The 21536-nt window shown below is 44.5% G+C and overlaps 1 protein-coding gene across 18 annotated transcripts in view; it reads left to right on the forward strand.

The window, feature by feature from the left end:
- Sema6d (semaphorin 6D) overlaps positions 1-21536 on the forward strand; it is a 57810-nt gene that overhangs the window by 20898 nt on the left and 15376 nt on the right. Inside the window, exon 1 of one of the 18 annotated variants that reach the window (XM_036183953.1) lies at positions 15828-15922. The exons of the other annotated variants lie outside the window; for them this stretch is intronic. The gene's annotated coding sequence lies outside the window, so the exon portion shown is untranslated. Of the gene's footprint in view, positions 1-15827; positions 15923-21536 lie in introns of those variants that run through there. 18 annotated transcript variants of the gene reach the window in all.

The raw sequence follows: 21536 nt of genomic DNA on the forward strand, positions 1-21536 counted from the left end.
TACTATGTATCTGTTTCTGTATAGTTGTGATCAAAATATGTAAGCATATAATTTTATATTTTGATTTTTTTCTCATTTAGCATTACATCATAAATTGAGGATTTTTAATCATCATTATTTTTTACTCCATGAGTCTGATGAAATAGACTTTTATCTAAACTTTGTATGTTTAGATATGCTATTATCTCTTTATTTTTGTTGTCAATGAGTATCTTCTTATATTTTTTCCTTTCTACTTTAGATTATTTGCTGAGATAAATTGTCAGAGGTAAAACTGAGTTTAAAGACTGGCAGTTATGCTGTGCACACATGTGGGAATTGGAGGGCCATGTCACACCTCAACAAATTATTTTTCTTTTTTGCTTTGTTTGATTTTTTTCTCCTCTTCCTCCTCCTCCCCTCCTCCTCTTCTTCATCTTCTTCTTTTCATTGTGCCACCATTACCCTAGCATATCTTAGAGGTAGGACACCATTGTAGATCACAGGGTTTGTAGCTGGGTTGGTGTTTACATTTCTCTTTTGGTGGCCTGCAGAGTACCTTCCTGTACCAAAGACGCTAGAGCATAGGGGTACTCTAGGTAGGCACCAGCTTGACCTATCTATGTTCAATGAGTTGTACAGGTGTTGTCTTCAGCAACAGAACCTTGATGCCAGTTTGTGGAGAGCAACTTATAGTCTTGGCAACAGCCTGAGTTGTTTGGGAGTTCCCATGGGACCCCTCTGGCCACTAACTAAATTAGATGTAACCCAATTCCAGGACTGGAAGCTTCATCTGATGACGAGATGGCCAGTTGGGGCTCTGTCTCCCCCGGTTTTTTTGGCAATTTCATTTAAATCATCTTCATATATGTATATATTTTAAGACTTTTCTACTGTACTAGCATTCTATACTACCCCTCACATGGCTCTTAATTTTAACTGTCTCTACCCATATTCCCCTCTCGTCCCCTCCCCACTAGATCTTCCTGTTCCAGCCCCCCATCCATCCATCCATCCACCCATCCATCCATCCATCCATCCATCCATCCATCCATCCATCCATCCATAACTCTATTCCATTTGCCTTTCCTAACAAGATCTGGACCCCTGGTTCTCTATTCTGTTCCTAATCTTTGTGGTTCTATGGATTGTAGCTTGAATAGTGACTTAACAGCTAACATCCACATACAAGTGAATACATATTATATTTGTCTTTCTGGGTCTGGGATACCTCACTCTGGGTGATTTTTTTTCTACATCATCCATTTGCCTGTGAATTTTATGATTTTATTTTTTTTATCAACTGAGAATATTCTGTTGTAGAAATGACACCACATTTTCTTTATCCGTTTTTCTGTTGATCCACATATAAGTTGTTTTTTTTTATTTCTGGCTGTTATAAGCAGAGCAGCAGTGGACATGGTTGAGCATATGTTTCTGTGGTAGGATGTCATGTCTTTCAGGTATATGTCTAAGAGTGGTAGAGCTGGATCTTGGGGCAGATTGATTCCCATCTTCCTGAGGAATCACTACACTGATGTACAAGTTTACACTCCTACCAACAATGGATGAATGTTCCCCTTACTCCAAATCCTCACCAACATGAGCTGTCACTTATTTTATTGATTCTAGCCATTCTAAAAGGTGTAAGATGAAATTTCAAAGTAGTTTTCATTAACATTTTCCTGATGGCTGTGGCTGTTGAACATTTTTAAGTGTTTCTCAGCCATTTGAGTTTCTTCTATTAAGAATTCTTTATTTAGATCTGTACCCCATTTTTTTTACTGGTTTGTTTGTTTCCTTGATATCTGGTTTCTTGAGTTCTTTATATATTTTGGATATTAGCCTCCTATCAGATGTGTAGTTGGTAAAAATCTTTTTCAATTCCATAGGCTGTGCTTTGTCTGAATGACCATGTCCTTTGCCGTGCAGAAAGCTTCTTAGTTTCATGAGAGTCTATTCATTAATTGTTGCTTTTAGTGCCTATGCTAATGGAGTTCTGTACAGAAACCCATCTTCTGTGCCAATTAGTTCAACACTGTTTCCCCACTTTCTCTTCTCTCAGGTTAAGTGTACCTGGTTCATGTTGAGGTCTTTGATCCATTAGGAGTTGAGTTTTATGCAGGGTGATAAGGATGGATCTATTTGCGTTCTTCTACATGCAGCCATCCAGTTTGACCAGCACCATTTGTTGAAGATGCTGTTTTTTTTCCAGTGTGTGTTACACCTCAACAAATTATTTTCTAAAGTGTTTGTGCACTACCCTGCCATGTGCAATGTATTCATTTCATCCATATTATCCTTTAAAAATAGTGACTAGTAGGGTCTTGAGTACATGTTTCAGTGAGTCAAATGCTTGCTGCACAAGCTTGAGGACCTGAGTTTGTATCCCCAGCATCCAGAGAAAGGCAGACATGACAAATACACAGCTCTAATTCCAGCAGTGAGAGGTAGAAATGGGAGAATCCAGAGAGCTCACTAGCTATCCAGTCCAGCAAGTCAGTGAACTCCAGTTTCCATAAGAGACCCCATCTCAAAAAATAACATGGAGAGTAATAAAAGCACTCAATGTAAAACTGGCATCCACATATGCACATACTAATGTATCCACCCATACACACCCACGTTCATACATACCTGCTGTTCCTCCAAACAAAGCTACTTGACCTGTGTGAAATCATACTTCTTAAACTAATATTTACTTCTATGATTGCTAACAAGGAGCCTGATTTTTTTTAAGAGACTGGAACAAGACATTTTAAGGACAAACTCCATTGTGTGTGAGATGTAGAATAGTCTGAAGGCTGCTGCTAGACAATTGTCAGATCATCTGTGCTCTGACCAAAGTCACTGCGGCCGCAGTGTGCCCAGCTCTGACAGCTAATTTCACTACTCTGCTGAACTGAGAGGAGAGAACAAAGGAAATGGTATTTCAGGACAGAATATTACTGAGACAGTCTAGGAAAGGATTTACACACACACACACACACACACACACACACACACACACACACAGTGGAGGGTGTCCCTGACCTAACTGCATGAGAGCCCATTCCAAATCCTACTGTTTGGAACTCTCATGCTTGTCGACTTTCTGGGTTTAGACAGCTCAGGAGAGACTCAGCTCTGCTCCAACTCGTTTCTGAGGTAGCACAGCTGAGGCTGGAGAATCCAGTTTTGAGATGACACGACTGGGTGGCACCCATCAGCAGGGTGCTTCCTTACAGCTGAGAGCCAAGGTCTGTCTTTCTCTACAGTGAATCTGGCAATGCAGGCTTCTCCACAGCAATTTGGGCTTCCTTTCACTAAGGTGGCTAGGTTCCCATGACAAACATAAGAAGTGGATGCTACCCCATTATTAAGTCTTGGACCAGAGCTGGCACTAGCATCCCTTCAGCCATATTTTATTACATAGCAGATTCACAAAGAGGACTCACCCACTTTCAAAGGTGGAGAATTTGAATACATTTGGCGATAATGTGCCTAAGCTGTCATATATTGTTTCTAGCCCCTTGGGAAGCTGAAAATCTGGGCAGTGGAACACCTGTGGCTAGGAGGGATTGTGTACTCGCCTCTGTACCACTGCTTCTTAGAGAATCAAGGAGGTTTTCTGTGCATCTAAACAATCTTCTCTACTGCAAGGATTCCAGCTCAGCCTCTCCTGAGCTGATTGGTGCCCTGTGAAGAGTTCCACCAGTTCTACCACTCAATCTGCAACGCACCATAAGAAACCAGGCTGTGCGGCTTCTGGTAATCTATACCATTGCCTGTTTCTGTTAAGACAGATTGAGGGAGTGGAGCCAAGTGTGTGGTGTATCTCAAAAAGAATAAAAGCTTCCAGTGTATGTGGTGCTGTTATCCTGCTAAAATTCTTACCTTTTGAATGTGCTAGCAGCTGCATTTAGAGAACCTCACCCACCTGCTGAATGGTTGATATCAATGTCTCTATTACTAGTTATATCAGCTAATTTTATGTCACCTTGACAAAAGCTGGAGTCGTCTGAGAGGCGAAAACCTCCATTAAGAAAATGCCTCCATAATAGGGGACTGTAGACAAATCTGTGGGCCATTTTCTTAATCAGGGATTGATGGAGGAGGGCTCAGCCCACTGCAGGTAGGGTCACCCTAGGCTGGTGGTCTTTGGTTCTATAAGGAGGCAAGGTGAGCAAGCCAGTAAGCAGCGCTTCTCCGTGGCCTCTGCCTCCAGGCTCCTGCCTTACTTGAGTTCCTGTCCTGACTTCCTTTGATGATGAGCAGTGACATGGAAGTGTAAGCCAAATCAACCCTCTCCTCCCCAGCTTGTTTGTGATCATGGTGTTTTGCCACAGTAACAGAAACCCTAACTAAGACACTTCCATGAGGAAATTATTTGATCTATAGTTTCCTGAGCCCATCTTCTAGAACATTCTCGGGCGAGAACCTGGAGCATAGAAGACAGCGTGATGTCACCAGGATGTCTTCTGAGTAGGGCAGGAGACGACCAAAGACCAGGTGCCATGCTGCTGGTGGCAGTATCTGCAAACACTGCTCGCTCCCCTTACATTTATCTGCATTATTTGAAAGGTTTTTCCTACAGAAAGTCTGTGGCCTTTAAAACAGCTGTTTATTGTAGGTCCAGCTGGTTTTACCATTATCAGATGTCACAGATAATATGAGGTAAAACTAAAGCGTTTTATTTTATTTATTGGTTAATTGATTGTTTTTGGTTTTTGAGGTGCTGGGGACAGAACCCACAGCCTTGTACACACACACACTCTACTACTGAGCTACATTGTCAGCCCTGAATTATTTTAAAAGTGAAGCCTGTTTCTTCTCTGGGATTTATGGGAATGCTATTTCTTGGATGTGGCAGAAGCTGGGCCATCATCCAGGAGGTTCTTCCATGTTGACACTTTTTAAAACTCTGCTGACTAGGAATAGGGATGGGAACGCCTGTCTCACTGTGCTTTATTGTGGGAAATAGAAAGTCCCAGAAGTTAGACAGGCCTTGCAGAATAGCGAAGACACACTATGTGCTTCCCAGCCTGCTCCCTCTGCCAAGTCAGCCAAGCGCTTAAAAGAAGTTGCTAAGGAAACCTCTTAATTTGAAGAGCCTGGGAGGAGGGGGGCTAATCTTTTGACACTCGATTTGTCTCCAAGGAGGCTGGAGCAACTGAGCAGGGAGTGTTCAGAACACCATCTCCCTCAAGCTGATGGGTGACTCCAGCCTTCTTAACCCTGGAAACAACCGAAAGGCGTAGGTGTTGGGTGGTGGTGGCCAGGTGGAGTCCTGTGCCCGGGGCTGACCCTTGGCTTCGAAGGTGAAGGTAGGAGAAGTAGGTGGGACTGGCGCTCTCCAGGCTTTGACAGCCGGGGCATCAGTGGCATGGGGCTGGGTTCCGGCAGGAGTCTTCCCTTAGTTTTTCATAGCTTTGATTTATTTACTTTTCTGGTAGCTACCTGTCAAGTCATCTGACTAGAGGAAGAAATGTGGGCAATGTTCCTGTCTTAAAATAATAAAATCGTGCTAAAAATAGGAAAAATACTTCTTTAAAAACTTGAAATGCCTTCCCACTGTCTTTTCCCTTTAATCAGTGTTAACTTTTTCTGGTATACAAACCAAGTCCTCAGACAATGGAGTCTGAAAGACTTCAGGCCTGCTATCTTGTATTGTTACTGAAGACAAGTTACCTCTTTGGTTCTTCATTGGTAAATTTGAAAAATAAGTGCTTACTTAACACAGGGCCCCGAGCTTTGTTTGAAGTCAACCCTGGCTTATGGTGATCAATCATTATTTCCCAATTGCCAGCATCTGCATATTATACAGAATCCCAGGATGTGTCACCTGGAGCGTACCAAGAACATCTTGGGGAACTCTCCTTTTGCAGTGGGGCAGCTAGAGGGAATATCCCAATTCTCTTCTATGTGGTAGATCCTGGGAACTCACAGTCCATCCAACGAGAAAGTCAGGCAAGTAGCTGTTGAGAACGCTCCATAGCAAATGCATTGTAGAAATGCATAGAGTTCCGTGAAGATCAAAGGGAAATATTGCCAAGGTTTGAGTCTCAACGGATGACCAGGATGCAGAAGAACTTTCCTGCTCCCAAGAATGGAGAAGAATGCTGGGAGCTCCAGCTGGCCTGGGGACTTGCAAAGTACCTGCTCTGTTGGTAAGGGGGCTTTTCCTGGGCACAGACAGAAGCCATACCAGCCTATGCAAAATGTGGCTAAATAAAGTCCCCGTGATAACACAGCCGCTTCCCCACTTGGATAGCACCTTCACAACTTAGAAAGTATTTTTACTCCTATTTTCTCACTTGCCCATTCTGAAGTCTTAGTGAGGTAGTCAGTAGAGGTACATCCTCTTGCCACCTCAGAGAAGGTAAGACTGGAAGCTGGGGTCCCCCCCCTCCCGGAAGCCCCACTTGTGCAGGAAGTTCCTCATTGCATGGAGTTGTCTCTGTTCAGGGACACCCTGTTTCTCTCTGGGGCAGCATGAATGCTGTAGAAAGACAGCACACTCTAAGAGGGTGTCACAGATGCACTGAGGTGCCATGGAGAGAGTGAGAGTTACTGTTAGAATCCCCGGAGGGCACCCCTACCTGTGTAACACATGGCCTCTGCTTTTAGTGTCCCCTCACCTGAAGGCTGGCTGGGGCCTTCAGCATGACCAATCAGAGGAAGCAGCCCTGCCTTTCACCCATTTTGGCAAGGCCACAGGAAGCCACTCACCCCAGCTCAAGGCCCTCTTGTCTCCCCACCCCATCCCAGGTCCTGCTTAGAACTCTTCAGCCTGCTGCAACCTCATTTTGTCCCTGTGAACTCTTAGATAAAGGGTCCCACACTCTTGCCTCCCTGGCTTTGTAATCCTTTCTTTTCATCAAAGAGCTGTAAATCTGCAAGGGTAGGAGGTGTAAAGGAAAGCAATCCACTTTTCCCTACTAAGGTAATTAGGCTAATTTCCTCTCAATGATTTTACTATTGTTCCGACTCTTTGCATGGTCTATAGCCACATTGTATTCTCACACACCCCCACCACCCACCTACCCCCTGGGACATTTCCAGTGACTGGGATAGTATTTGAAGCTTTAGGCTTTAAGCTGTATAGGGAATAAGCCAGGGTCTGCCACTGCAACATTGTAAGCATATGTGTCTCTTCCCGGAATTGCAGAGTCAGGGGGCAGCCCAAGCCTTACTGTGGTCAAACCCATACCATAAGAAAGGATGGCTTTCACGTGGTGGGACATGATTTAATGTGTTGTTGTGTTTCTGTTCATAGCTGGTAACTATCAGTAATGTTACCACTTACCTGTTGTTCTCTAGGAGAAAAGAACTGCCACTGAAGGGCACTTAATAGATTGGCATACATGGCACAATCTGGGTAGTCCACTAATGGCTGTCTTGATTCTGGAGAGACTGGGAACCCAGTAGCTTTTCCACTTAGGAAGCGGATACCTGAGCAGTTGCTGAAGGCCACTGGTCTTCATTCATTGTTGGAAGCCCCACAACTCTGGATTCTAGTCGTGATGAAGGAATGTAACAGCAGAGACAATAGGGTAGATGAATTCACCAGTGATGTGTACAGTCAGTGAAGGTGATAAAGCGTTTCCTTTAAACCTCCTTTTGTGTGAGCTAACAGTGGAAGGTGGTGCTGGCATTTTCCATGGGCTTTCCCACTTTACATCACCCAATCAAGAAAATACTTTACAGCTGTGCTGAACAGCTTCTCAAATCTCACTTGCTTCTAGGTCCAGTCAAGTTGACAACCCAAGATCAACTATCTCATCATCATGAGGGGAAGAGTGCTGTTTGAAAGCTTGTCAACTTTTTCTTTTCTTGATAAGGTGCGAGGTTGACCACAGTTCATTTAACCAACTATTAAGTCCCGTGTGCCAGGCATTCTTTCAGGACTTTGTGTATAGACACAAATGACAAAACCCACAGCATTCAACTCACAGCCCTGCTGCACCACAAGAAAGGGAAAGAAGCATGGCGTAGGTGTCTTCATTTCTAGGAAAGGGCTCCAGGCGGTGAGAAGGGCATAGACAAGGGCAGAAAGGTTGAAGGTCATGTTTGCTATCAGAATTGAGTCTTCCCTTCTCCAAGAGACCAGGTTTTGAGAGACGCCTCATCCACTGCTCCTCTCTGTTCCTTCTTGGGCACCATAATTGTGAGGTCTTTGTGGATGACATTGTGGGAACTGTTTATTTGTGTCTACACAAGTCTATTCTGAAGCTCTCTGAGATTAGCTGTTGAGGTGACAGGGAGAACAGTGGGCCCGAGGACAGATGATGTCCAGAAGCCTCTTAGAAGCTAAGCTGGACACCCTCAAGTGATTCTTTAACTCCTGGCCTGGCCTGTGGAGACACATTCCTAGTTCAGCAAGAAGTCACAGAAACAGATACCAGGAACCAGACACAATTGTGGGTTCTAAAGATAAAGCAGAGACTAGCACAGATAGGACTTCTCTCCCCATGCCACTGGCACCAAGTTCACCAGAGACAGTGTGTGTCTGCACCTTTAAGACTTCTAAGAGGGAACTAGGTAAGGAATACTTCCTTTGAAAAGTATAGGAGGCTCTGAAAGTGTGGGGGGGGGAGCACATTGCTTATTCTCTGGGCTAGGCTGGATACCACTGGAGAGTTGGGCTTGCTGCCCCCCTCCTTCAGGCCAGAAATGGATGGTTTATCAACTCCATCAGTTGTGAAGTTGGGTACAGGGAGGGGCATCGAAGCCTGCGTGGAGCTCCTGAGTGTATGCGGACTGAGTTTTCCACCATGCATTTTCCTTAACTGCAAAAGAAAATGGTGCCCTGTGAGAGGCCTGCCGCTCCTCACCCCTGGGGCCAGGATATATCTAAAGTCCATGTGTCCCATGGCCACCTGGTTGTAGGGGAACAAATGTGTCCTTTGCTGTCCATCTGGGACCCCATCAGAGTGTCTGGTCTACATTCTTGAGTCCCAGTGGAGACCCATTTGCCCTGCAAATTCCATTTGGTTTGGCTTGGAAGATCATGGGCAGAGATTGCAGAGCAGAACCCCGCTGTCTCTGGGTTGAGAGCAGGCCCGTGCACTTTGTATCCTAGGCAACGCTGAGGCTATAGCAGAAATTTAGAAGTATGAATTGGAAATCGTTTGGTTAAAGAGCCCTTTTCAACCCAGGCACCAAATTCACAAACATAAAAATCTGATGAGTTAGCAGTCCTCCTCCCTATTGTCTGTATTCTGGCTCCAGCTCTGATTGTATAGACGAGGAAACTGAAGCTGGAGGAGGGCCTTCGCTTTCCTGTGGCCTCTGTGCTCCTTAAAGGCCTTCAAGGAGTTGAGAGGAAATCCAGATTTTTTTTTTCCTAACCTCTCTTTACCTCCAGGTGTGTTTGACAATGAAGGTAAGATTAACACCTGCCCCCCCCGGGGGGGTGTTCATATAAAGGAGGAAGAATAAATGTAGATAAGGGCAGTAAAGTGTTTGAAGCACAATTATCTCCAGTCTTGGAGCTCCATACCCGTCCTCAAGGTTGTAGCTTTAGCCTTGAACGGGCTTCCTGATACTCACCCAGAATAATAACAATTAGGGTGCTCCCCTGTGCCAGGAACTGGATAAGCTCTTTAGAGGACTGATGCCATCCTCATCGTAATCCTGTGAGGCAGCTACTCCCCATTTACAGGGTACCCGAAGTACAAAGGGGTTAATTAGCTTGTCCAAGGTCAGATAGCTAGGTAATTGGCAGAGCTAGCCTGCTGCTCAGCCCTCCAGAACCCTATTCATTAGCCTGTGTTCCACTGTTCAGTAGTGGGTGCAGTGAGTAGATGACAGTCCAAGTGTCAAATTCCGCTAACACCTTTGTCCTGTGTTTACTTAGTAAAAATTAGCAGCTGGGAGCCTGAGTATTTGTGCGGATTTACCTAGACTCCAGTTCTGCCTCTGTGGCCCCCACGCTTTCCAAAGTGCATCCTCAGAATGTTGCGGTTGAACTGTAGTCCATACCTATGTGGGCCCTCCTGGGAATTCTGCTCGGCCAGGAAACCCACCTGGTCCTCTTCCCTGATTGCAGCTTCACTTTTGGTACTAGACCAGTGTGCTGGGCCTAACTCTCTAGGAATTCCATCCACACCACAAAAATACATCTGTTAAAAAGTCATTGCTCTGGGGAAACACACAAGCCAAGTTGGAACTCCCTGGAAGTTGCAACAGTAGTAGGTAGAGTCCTGCCCCATATCCCTCTACTTGTCAAACAAATCGGAACCTTGTGGACAGCTGATGATGCTGATGTGGACATTCTAATGATCATGGAGGTCTGTCAGGGTAGAAGTCCCTCTCTGTCATATTAACTTGCTATTACACATACATCCATGTCTCCATGTGTGCATACAGAAGGCAGATACAAGGTGTCTGAACACTGGAGGAGAGGCTTAGGGTTCTTGGATTTAAATGCTCTTTCATTTGATCTTAAATACTACTTTTCTTTCTCTGGATGGTTAGAATTTTAACCCTTCTGTAAACCTGTCAACAGTTTCAAAACAGGACACCATCTGAAGACCTCTGTAAGTGGTTCACTGAGCCCTGTGCCTGAAGACAGGAGCTCCTCAAAGCAGACTGAGGGGCATTGCTCTCTCGGTAATAACCAGAGATCACTGGACTCCTGCAATGCTGCTGCTGTGTACCAGCTTCTGCAGTCTTGCATCCTAACTCCCTTCATTTCCTGGCTTATGCTCTGTCCTTGCCAGACAGGTGCCAGCAGTCACCCTCCTTCGCCTCCCCTTGCCTGGGTATTATGCATGTTCTCCGAAAAGGCACCTTGCATAATATTAAAAAGCTGAGGCGACAGAGTGGTCGCGTCTGACCTGACATGTCAGCAGAACAGGAACACACATTCTATACTCCTGTCATCCCAACCCTGTAGGCAGAACCAGGCACACACCCAGGCCCCATTATCCCAAGCAGAATGTCACACACAGGCCAGATGGCAGCCACAGCAGGTCATCTGGTGGAGTAAGCTGGTGTTTCAAAGACAAGCTGAGGCCTTTGGCATGGAGTCTTCCCAGGAGCCTGGGTCCTTCTTCTGTCTAGAGCAGTTACTTTTTCTAGAGGCCAAAGAAAGGGAGCAGCCTGTCTGGGATCTGGGGTGAAGAACAGATAATGACGGAAGACCTTGTTTTTAACGTCCCTGCTAACTAGTTAGCCTTGGAAAACATTGTGTCCTCTGGGTAAAAATCACAATAAAAAAGGAAGATTCTGTTGTTCATTCCTGCCACAGTAGTCTCCTGCTATGTATTTTTTTTCTTTTTTGATTGCAAAAAGTTCCTGTTTATATTCCCAAAAAGCTGGTCCTCATGATCCCTTAAGACAGTTTGTCATTGGCCCAGGTAGAACATTCTCTCTACTGAGATCCAGGCTTTATCTTCTCTTCAGTTTCTTGTGTTATTTTCACCTTAAATGATGATTGTTGCTAGAACAATTTAGCTTAAAAAAGTGTTATCCTCTCTGAGTTGAGGTTGACAGGCCAAAACTCGAAGGCAAGTTTTGACTGGAATTATCTGCCCCAGAGCAATGGTTCTGATTACAGGACACATTGTGCAATCCTATTCAGGTTTACTAGAGTTTGGCAAAGACGGGTTAGATCCTGTTTTCTGTCCCTTCCTGCTCAATTTGTTTTCACTTCAATTCCTCTTCGAATTATTAATAGAATTACCGAAGCATTACCGATTCCGATAGCCGTGTTCATTGATTTAGGGACATCCGGACACATAATGAAAACCTGTTGCTCTTCACAAAGCTTCTTGAGCTTGCCAGCTTTTCTCATGCACATAAAATAAGCTGAAAATAATACGAATTGGCTCAAGTTTTAGGAAACATAGATTTTTAAAGCAAGCCATTAATAATGGACCAAACAGGCTGTGTGCCTCGGCTCCTGCCTTCTCTCCCTGGTGTGGTACCCACTGCCTCCTTTTTCTCTTCTGTCAGAATCTAGCCCTAAGAAAAGAAATTATGAGTGTGTTCATGCTGATTTAACCTACATTGTGCTTTAGCACAACTTACTTTAGAACAGGAAAATGGCCACCTACCATAGCAAAGAGCTTCCCAGTGCCGAATCCCAGGCCTAAGCCAGCTGGTAGACAGGATGATTTTCTATGACATTTGCTGGGTAATGGAATCAAATCAAGAAGGCTTCTTTGACAGACTCGTGCATCTAGAGTGCCTCTCTCAAGAATCACTCAGCTCTCCTCTGTTTCAGGAAAGCTACCAAGTGAACAGAAATGGGATATATGGTGGGGATGAGTGGGAAATGGAATCACTTAGTTCTTTGTCCTGGGTTCCTCTTGAACCAAGGACTAGTTTTCTAGAGATGCGCAGATGTGAAAATCAGCATCTGTTGCCATTTGTAGACATTTGGTTTCACAGCTTGAGGCTCATGGCCTGAGGGCACACATAGATTGTATATACAAGCTATGACAGAGCATGTATCCACTCTGTCAGAATTCATCTTAACACATAAGCCAGGCATGTGCTACCTTCCTGGTGGACTCATTTTTTCCTTAACTATTAAGTATTTACAGGCAACCTCCTTGAGGAGGCTAGGCTCTGTGTCTGATGCTGGGGTGAGAGAGAATGATATGGCATTCAGCCATCCCATCTCTCTTGGTTGCAGAATGAAATGTTACCTTCCAAATTTAATAGAGACAGTTACAGTGAAGAGTTCTGTAGAAGAGTTTTCATGGTGTCATGATGAAGGGACATGTCCAGAGTGATATGACCAGAAAATAATGCTAAGTGGATTTGAATCCAGGCATCGTAAGCAGTGAGCCTGTGCCTGTAGGGGTTGTTCAGAGATGAAGTCCAAGTGAGCAGTCTTGGGTTCAGTTTTGGCCTGTAGAAAACTAAATTGCTTTTAGCCGAGAACTGGGCAGCTGGGTCTGGAGTAGGAACATGATCTGTGCTGAGCATGAAGATCTGAATTTCGAGGAGCCAGCAACAGTGAAGAAAACAGTTATGAGTGACGCTCTAGAGACTCTGGTTGAGACCTGAAGAGCCCTGTCAAAGGAACTGGCATGTTGAGACGAGCTGGGGGAGGATGCTGATCTGCAACAGCCAGAGAGTTCTGCATCAGCCCATCCAAGAACCACAGGAGTGACCAGTAAGACTGTGTGCAGCATGAATACGTGCCCTGATAGAGCAGGCCTTAAAATGAGAATTGCCTTGGACTTGATTATTGATGGGCAGAAGCTAAGTTAGACCAAAGTAGGTTAAAAGTGATAAAGTAGAGACATATATGGGTTCAGGTTGCTCATCAAAGAAGCCTAGCTAGGAAAGGGGTTGGGAAGGGGGAGATGCTACAAACAGCCCCTGAGTCAGGGAGAGCTTGTTTACGATCAGACCTGCTTGGGATATTTTCATGATGAGGGAGAGGAGTCCGGTGGGGGGTTGAGGTTGCACCAGGTTAATATTGATCCAAGACGGTAGCTGAAAGGAAATTCAGAGCCTTACCTCTGACCCTCAGAAGAAAATCATGGATCCTCCAAGAAATAAAGGTTCATGTGCTATCACTTTGATATAACACATGAAGAAACTCCAGCCAGAGGAGTAGAACAACTTATGTATGACACATAGCAATTTGTAGCCCCAGGTCTGCGGTGACCCAGACTCTATTTTTTGCTTGATGTCACTGACAGTGGGAGGAGACTTCTTGACATCTTCCTCATGGTACTGAGCAGGCATATCCTCCCAGATTCTCCTGCATCCATAGGGCTACACCATATGGAAGTTGAATCAGACAGCTGCCTTGTAATTTCCTCAGTATAGAACAAAGTCTCAGGGGGTTAATTATAGCCTGTCAATAGCATGATCGTGCTGGACACCTCTTCCTCCTAACTGTCTATATCTCCAGAGGGATAAAGGGTCTCAGAGTCAAGGCCTTTCAGCTGTCTCCTTTTCTAGTCATAAGATAAGAGTATGCATTCATTCCTACCTGGAACCTGTCAAAAAGCCTATGTGCAGAATAGGCTCACAGGAGAGATGTCTTCAATGAAAGAAGAGCTCTCCTCCAAGACAAAATCCTTGGGAGCCTAAATGTGAAGAGACACCCACACTGTAGGACCCAGATGACCCTCTCCCAACATTACTTAAGGGTCTCTCTGGAATCTGCACACATATACTGGTGGCTTATGGTCCTGCTAAGTCATCACACATAGTAGTGAGCTTACTACTTGCTTGTGAATCAAAAGTCATGCCATCCACCATGTTGATTACATACATTTTGATTAAATTACTGATGAAAGCACAAGGTCCTCCATAGAACACACTTCTCTATAGAATCTAGATAAGTGAATGCAGAATAAATCTGAAACCCCTCTCCTATGACTGACCTTCAGATTCTGTCCCATATTGTGTTAGGCCCCAAGAAATCGCAATTAACTTGCTTCTCTTTGCTTTCTTTCAGTTTTCCCAAACCCACTGTTCCTTATCTGTCCCATCAAGCAAGGTAGTCAGGCGCTAGACCTATTATCTCTGTAACTCTGGGGGCCATCACTCTTAGCAACTGCACACTCACAGTGGATGGCATTCTTTACTTCCGTGTCTTCCCCTCCCCTGTAATCCACAGCATTCTCGGTGCGTGAAGTCAATGCTCCTTGAAAGTGGAGCCCCAGATACCTGTCCTCTTGCAGTCTGCTACCTTCTGGGGCTGTTTAATAGTTTGATATAAATCTAAATTAAATCGGAGTCCAAAAAGCTCCCGTTGCCTAGAGTCTGCAGGGCTGTGGCAATTCAGGACTCTTGATTAGTCCTTTTATTTATCCCTTTATCCACAGTTCCTTGGAACTTACCTCCAGCATTGATAACCTAGCCAGACATCCCTCCAGGACAGGAGAAGCTTTTTTTTTGGGGGGGGGGCTCTAAAATCTTGCGATCGAGTCGGCCAAGAACAGAAGTCAAGAACCTGTATCCAAGTTGGTCATGGTGGTGTGTATGTGTAATCCCAACACTCAGCAAGCACAGGCAGGAGGGGTGATGGAAGTTCCTAGCATAGGCTGCATAGTGGGTTCGAGGCCAGCCTGGGATACATAGCAAGACTCTCTAAAAAAGAAAAAAAAAAAATGAAGAGGAATAGGTAATGGGACAAAGAGGAAGGGAGAAGGTCCCAACAGAAGATAAGTAGGAGAATTCTCCTTGTTGGTGCCAGTGGCTTATACCATATTCCAGTGTCCCAACACCATGCCAAGGTGGCAGAAACTTCAGTTAGGAGGGATAGAGGCTTCTTAACACGCAGCTGAAGAGGAAAGAACTCAGGATGAGAACAGTCCAGAGGGCCACGTTCAAAGCACTGAGGTTTTAATAGGAAGCTTTTGGAGGGCTGTGCAGTCTCATGCCAAGAGGTATATCTTGGATAGGTAATTCTTGCAGCTAGCAATGAATGGAAGAGCCAGGCATGGTGGCACATGCCTGGAATCCTAGGGCTGCAGAGGAGGAAGCAGGGGAACTCTCAAGTTTGAAACCAACTCGGTGAGACTCTGAAGAGGAAAAAATTAAAAAGCAGACAGATGAGAGGGTGGATAAATGTCAGAAGAATGCAACAAAGACAGAGCACAGCGAGGTAGTGTTTTCAAGTGCCGTGGGAGCCGAGTGTGGTGCTTCACATCTGGAGTCACAGCACGAGGAGGCTGCACAAGAAGAATCGGAGAGTCCAAGGCCAGTCTGGGCTTGAACTTCCAGAACAACCTGGGCTAGAGTGTAAGACCTTGTCTCAGTTGGAGTGGGGACTTCTGTAACAGACAGATGTGACTAAAGGACCTTGGGCAGAGTGTGAGCCAGGGCTGTAAATGTCTGTTGTATTCAGTGTCTTCCCAGAGAGGCCTCAGTTAGAAAGAGCTCAGGATGTGGACGGCTGAGGGGGAGCTGTGAAAATGACGACAGTGAGAATCGACAACATGAAGCTCTGTGAAGGAAAGGGAAGAAGAGGAGGCCACAGGTACAGGACCCGCAGTATGAGACTTTTTTGTTCTTTTAGTGAGATGAGGGTTGGGACACATATGAACACCCAGTGCTATTCAGTCAGTTATAAATGAAAAGTCACATTAATGAGAGACAGGGAGAGGGAGGATGTGGGAGACTGGTCTTTCTGTTTAGGAAAAGACTAAAGGTGAAGGGTCAGAGGAGAAAACTCAAAAACTCAGTGAATGAACTGCTAACTACACAGACCTGAGTTCAGATCCCCAGCACCTGGGTAAAAGCTGGGCATGACAACATACATCTCTAACCCCTGGGTACTGAGGTGGCCTGGGGGGGGGGGGGGGGGGACTGCAGTAAGAGAAACCTGGAGAACAAGGAAAACACAATACTAGCCTCTGGCCTCATGCAGATTGGCACACTCCACTCATACATCCATGCCCAGATGAACACATACCATGTGTGCATGTGAACTCTCACATGCGTACCCACGCACCCACCCACACATCATGTGATGAAAAGACTTCAGAAGCTGATTAAAGAACACAGGGAAGAGTCAGTGTATCTTGGTATGAGGCAAGGTACTGAAGATGTGTCCTTGTCAGGCTTGGTTATTTTGCTGAAGGTAGAAAGGAGAGTCATGTAGGCTATCAGTTGTTACTAGAAAGCATGACGCTTACTTGAGGCAGGTCAGAAAGTTTGAATTTGTTAGAGAATAGTCAAGTTTCGAAAACAAACCAGGATCTCTTTGAGGTCTCAAACTGCCATCTGTAGTCGGTGGCCAAGAGCTCTGTTCATTGTGGCTGAGTCAACCCAAACGTTCCATGCTGTAGGGTAGATACGGAGATTAATGGTTATTTTGTCTAGGATAGGGCCCTTGCAAGAAGGTTCTTGCAGGCAGGAGAGTCTAGAGCATCTATAGACATATTCAAGAAATGCATGACCTTTAATTATGGTGTCTGAGGAATGCTGAGATTGGAGACAGAAGAACAGTTAGTGTGCTAAAGGTTCCCATAAGAAGAATGAGCAGCGAGAATGAAATTAGGGAAGCAAGCAGGCTGGGAAGGCAGAGGATTAGGATCCCACTGAACCAAGCTTGACTTTTGACCTAAAAGTTTCCGAGCAGGAATCGCAGGGCAGACTCATGAGTGAGGGAACCACTAAAATCTTTGGAAAGCTCTAGAAATTAAGGTGTTATCAAACAAAAATGGAAGGGAAGGAGGAGGTGAACCTTGGTAAGCAAGCCAAGGCTCAAGGGCCAGAACAGTCATTAGGAAGCCAGAAGAAAGCAGTGTAGCTTCTAGATCCTGGGTGGGAAGACTCCTAGGTGCTGAAGTGCACCTCTTTGAGCCATGGCTGTGGGACACAGGAAGGGAAGGTACTGGAAACCAGTGGGGAAGGCCTGGGTGGTTGCTGCTTTCTTTCTGTCTTGGATGTCAAGGGGTTTTCAGAGGCCAGAGACTAGGTGCTAGCATCTTTATCTGAGAGTCCTAGATTTCAAATCTGACCATCATACTAGAAATGTAAAAAGGGATTGCTTTGACTCCTGGGTAAACTCTTATGCCTAAAACCTCCCTTTTAGTTTGGGTCTGCTAACAGTAAATTTCTTAAGATTTTGTTTGTATAAAACATTTTTGTGTGTGTGTTTTTTTAAAAAAAGAAACAAAACTACCATCACTGCTCACAGAATTCTATGCTGGGAATTTCTTTTCTTTCAACAGTTTTAAAAATCATTCTATGGTCTGATGCCTTCCATCATTTCTATTGATAAGTCCTCAGTCACGACCATTCTTGTTCTTTAAAGGCTATACGTCTTTTTTAGCTTTTAATGTTTTCTTTTTAAGTTTTCTTTGTTTTCAGTATCTACAGTATAATATGTCTAAGTATGATTTTCCTTTCTATTTAGATGTTCTTAGAGTTCTTATTAATGGGTAACTTATAATCTTTTGTCAATTTTGGAAACATACTGACATTACTTTGTTAAATATTCCTTTTGTTATTTTTCCCTCTAAATAACCATAATGTGGTTTGTGGGGTTTTTTGTTTTTGTCTTTACTTTCTTATTTGTTTTTATTTTTCAGTGTTTTCACTCTCCATGTTTCTGTCTGATAGCATTTTTAACTTTCCAGTTCACTAATATTCTCTTCAGTGACAACCAACCCTTTACTGAAGACAGTTATTAAGTTTTAGGTGCATGTGGATTTTGCTGTAAGATTTCCACTTAATTCTGTCTTATGTATTCTGGTTCTTTGGTGAAATTCTCTCTGTCATCTTTATCCTTTAGATAAAATCTGGGCAGGTTTGGTTTGTTTGTTTGTTTTGAGATAGGCTCTCACATGTTTCTCTGGCTAGCTTGTAACTCTCTAAGTAGACCAGGCTAGCCTCAGATCATAGAGATCCACCTGTCTCTGTCTCTCAAGCAGTGGGATTAAAGAGGTGCACCATCACACCCATATACACCATTGTTTTTTGAACATATGCTTGATAACTCTAATGTATAGTTTATCTGTAGACCTAGTTCTGTTATTTTGTCTCCACGAAGGATTGGAATGTCCAGTAATGGGTGTTTGATACTGGACACTGTGTAAGAAGTTATCTCTGGGTGGCTGGGTGATGTTACTTTTCTCGGGAGTGATATTATCTGTTGTGTGACAATTTTTTTCCTGGGGAGATGAAATATGTTTATTTCTCTTCTCACCCCAGATCGGGAACCCCCAATAGACCAAAGTACAGTTACCGCCAAAGTCCAAATTGGTGAACCAGTGAATTTTATTGTGCTTACCTCCAGGAATGTGGGTGGGGGGTTGGTTACTTACAGGAACATAAATGACTCAGACAGCTGCATCAGCAGAGCCCACCCCAGCATGGATAACAGCCTCAGAAAGCCAGGAACCTGGAGCACACCTCACAGCCTGCAGGCTGCTTTACTGGTTGGAGAGGGTCTTTCCCAGGCAGCTGGGTTGATGGAAATCTCTTGCAGGCAGCCATTCCTGTCAGAGCCTCCCGTGCCTCTTCCCACCTCAGTCCTCCGGCCAGAGCGGGCGAGTGACTCTGGCCAGTTTCAGGGACTTCTGGAAGCTATTTTGTTACTGTTCACCCCCTGCTTAAGGAGTTCCCCTGCGGGGTGGAATGGTGGAATCTCAAGGAGACTAGCAGGATCACCTTCTCTTTTCTTGAAAACAGGTAGGATGGAAGAGCTCTACAGTCGTCGGTCTGGAGGTTAGGTTGCTGAAGGCTGGGTGAGATGGATTGAGGTGTTGGTTTCTTGTTTCTCTCCTTTCTTATGATGCCGCTTTTCCGGGCTATAAATGATGGCTTTTTGGTAGTTACTGGTTGCAATCTTTGATATATATTACCCTTCCGACTGCCAAAAATACTGCTTTTCTTTCTAGTTGTATTCTCATTTGTGGAGACCTTAAAAATTAGCTATCCCGTAGGGTAAAATGAGGTGTGACTGTGGAGCTCAGTCCTTGAACCTATCTCCTCATGTGGATACTGCCGCTCAGGCACTGGGTGTTCTGGCAGCTTGGAGCTCCCTTGAAGAGCTTGCTTTGTTTTTTTGACAAAATATGCTCAGCCTTGTGTCACTGCTCTTGGACTAGACAGAGTAGCCTCACCGAGGATGCTTTCTATATAAGCTTACTCTGGGGAAGTGGTCCCTCCTCCTCAGTGGAGGCGTCTGTATTTGTGGACTGGACCTTGTGCAGGAAAACCCCATCATTGTGGTGATGGCAACATAGGAAGATTTGCAAGTGGTTCTACCTGACAGGAGAAGAGGGGTTTTCTTCACATCTTTGTTGCCTAATGAGATGAAACAGTGAATCATAATATTTACTAAAAAGCAACTGGAATTTTGCTGTCAGTCAGGTAGTGGTAGATGTCTTCTATGGATCATTTCATCTAATCCCCAGAAGGGCCAATGAGATGTTAAAGACATTTGCTCTTGTGTTATATTTGATAAACTGAGTCAAATCCAGACACACGGAGTAAATGTCACAGGTAAATTTTAGCTTTTTCTAGCCTCCAGTCTACATCCTTTCCTGCGTTTTGTCTGACTCTCGACTTGCCTGCATCACCTAACTAGTGTCCTGATTTGAGCCCTAGAATCCCAGACATGGTGTAGCACATCTCTAATTCCAGCACTTAGGAGGCTGAGCTGTGATGCTATCCAGCCTGGACAACCTAGTGAGCTCAAAGCTAGCCTAGGATAGATACATAGTGACACCATGTCTCAGAAACCTTAATAACTTGGAGGATTTCTATGCAGATCATCCCTTTATTTGGTACAGTTCTCGAATGGACTTCCAGATTCTTTCTGCACACACATGGGCAGAAAACCATTGATGGTGGGCTTGACTTTTGAAGGACTGGGTTGACTTCGGGCAGGGTTTGGGAAGAAGAGCTGTGTGTGTGTCAGATGAGATACTAAAGGATGTGACAACTCAGCCATAGCTAGGGGCTAGCTGTGAGTCAGCATGACCTGGCTTAAGTTCCTGTGGATAGGGGCCTCTTCCGGTGCTGGGAAACACAGATGCTGCCTGGCTGATGTGAGGCATGGAAGAGAGCCTCACAGAACTTTCTGTATTTCTTTAAAAGCAGTGAGTGTTTGAGATCCTTTTTCATGATTCTGGGCAGAAAGAGCCAAGTGACTTTCCATCCGGAAGATGCAGTTTGGGACTGGAGCCACAGCCAAACTTGGTGCTCAGAGCATCATTAGTCTTTCTAGGCTGCTGGAATTGTCTGGAGTCTTGACAAACAGAAAGCATTAGGAACAAGCCAGGCCAGGCTGCTTCAGAAGTTGTGGCAAAGGGAGTAAGGTTATGTTGTTACAACTGAAAACATGTGAGACAGCAGTATGAGGACAGTTAATACCATTGTGGGTTTGGGTTGGTAAAATTCTCAAGAGAAGATTTCATAAGTAGGTATCAGCTGCAAAATGTATTCTAAACACAGTCTTTTATGTTAAGTAGCCTTTTTATTTGTAAGAGAAATTGGACGAATTGCCATCACTTTTTAGCACAGCCTTTCACCAGACCTTGTTCAGACTCTTGAGGTGAACCTGGCTGTACACAGTGCGAACTATGCTCAGACTCTACTGTCCAGGAGGCAGTTATTCCTTTTTATGATGAAGAGAAGAGATGCTATTTCCATATTTCATAAATAAGGAGACCAGTTCTCCTAGAGATTGAGGGCCCATTCTCTGGGGTCAGTTAGCCAGCAATGATAGAGTTCCATCCAGGCGCAAGCTTGAGTACAGATTTCCATTTGCCCTCATATTTTGTGAAGCATTTTTATTTATCAACTCATTGCTGGATGCATTGTCTTTTAACAGATTGTATCGAAACATTCTCTCTATATAAAACTAGGCTTGTTTTTAAAATTACAGTTTTACTCATATGTATTTGGCTTACACTTTTGTTCAAATTATAGTGTGTGCTGTACATATTCACATTTTTTGATTACTGAATTATTGTATTCTCCAGAATTTGAGATAGCTACTTGTAATTTGTCCCATGGTTCTTAGGTATACAGAGGGAGGCCATTTTTGGTCACTGGAAGTGCCAGCTTTGGTTGTGAAAAGATGGCATTACTGAAAAGCAACACCCCTGGAATCTCACAGAGGTCCCACTCCCTTT

Source organism: Onychomys torridus, chromosome 4, assembly GCF_903995425.1.
Source record: "Onychomys torridus chromosome 4, mOncTor1.1, whole genome shotgun sequence".
NCBI lineage: Eukaryota > Metazoa > Chordata > Mammalia > Rodentia > Cricetidae > Onychomys > Onychomys torridus.